Source organism: Tenrec ecaudatus, chromosome 1 (assembly GCF_050624435.1).
Source record: "Tenrec ecaudatus isolate mTenEca1 chromosome 1, mTenEca1.hap1, whole genome shotgun sequence".
NCBI lineage: Eukaryota > Metazoa > Chordata > Mammalia > Afrosoricida > Tenrecidae > Tenrec > Tenrec ecaudatus.
The window spans coordinates 244,850,614-244,851,861 of NC_134530.1; the positions used below are offsets into that span (position 1 = coordinate 244,850,614).

At 45.7% G+C, this 1,248-nt stretch overlaps 1 pseudogene; it reads left to right on the plus strand.

Moving 5' to 3' along the window:
* Nucleotides 1–347: 347 nt before the first annotated feature.
* LOC142439935 (ribose-phosphate pyrophosphokinase 1-like) lies at nucleotides 348–944 on the plus strand (annotated as a pseudogene).
* The last annotated feature ends 304 nt before the right edge of the window (nucleotides 945–1,248 follow it).

Below are 1,248 nucleotides of genomic sequence, written 5' to 3' on the forward strand. Positions count from 1 at the left end.
GGTGGCCAAAGGAATTTATGGAAGGAGTTTCAAAAGAGTTGCTGAAACGCAGAGGCAATTCAACCCTGTCTTGTAGGGTCACTACAAATCAGCATGGACTTGACGGCAGTGAGCTTGGTTTGGGTTTGGGTTATATTGATGAGGGAGTACAAAGCCTTGTTTCCATGTATTTTTGAAATGCCTGAATGTCCTTGCTGGTGAAGTGTTTGTGCATGTTCTTTGCCCATTTTTAGATAGGAATTTTGTCTTTTTGTGGTTGCGTCACTGAATTTTTCTATATTATAGAAATTAAATTTTATCACATATGCCAAAGATTTATTTTCCAAGTCTATAGATAATATTCATATCATATTATCACCATGGATCCACATGTACCTCAAACTCAGGGCATTTTTGATATCCCAGTGGAAGATTTTATGCCGAGGCAGCTGTCCTGAAGTGGGTAGGCAGAGTACCTCTGAGCGGAAGAACTACACCATTATCTCCCCTGATGCTGTTGGAGCTAAGACGGCGACTGCCATTGCAGACTGGTTGAATGTGGACTTGGTCTTGATTCACAAAGAACAGAAGACCAACGAAGTGGACTGCATGGTGCTCATAGGAGGTGACTTATCATGTGGTGACCTCTGTGGATGACATGGCCGGCACCTGCAGCTCAATCTGCCATGCAGCTGACAGACTTCTCTCAGCTGAGCGGCCAGAGTTGATGCCATCATGACTCATGGAATCTTTCTGGTTCTGCCATTTTCTGCATCAACAACTCATGCTTTGAAGCGGTAGTCGGCACCAATACCACACCTCAAGAGGATACGAGGAAACAATCCTCTAAAACATGGGTGATTGGCATCTCCATAACCCTTGAAGAAGCCCGCAAGAGAACTCACAGTGGAGATTATGTTTCCTCCTGGTTCAGCCATGTCCCTTTGGAAAAGCAGCACTTCTGAGGCATTTTCCAAATTCCATCCCACCCCCGGTTTTTCCCTTGGTCTGTGATGACAAGCTCCTACACAAGACCCAGCTTGCTCCAGTGTTGCTTTCCACATCCCACACCTGATAGATTAGCACTTCTCTTAATTTGGGGAGAAACAGGTTGAAAGAGCTGGGATCTCCAACCCACATTGTCTCCTCCGGGCTTCCTGGATGACTCAGGGGCACCTACAGCTTTACAGCACAACTGCTGCAAGATTTCAGAATTTGAGGGTGTTGTGTAGGGGTGTTTGAAGGTGATGGGGGAAGTGTAGGCTATGT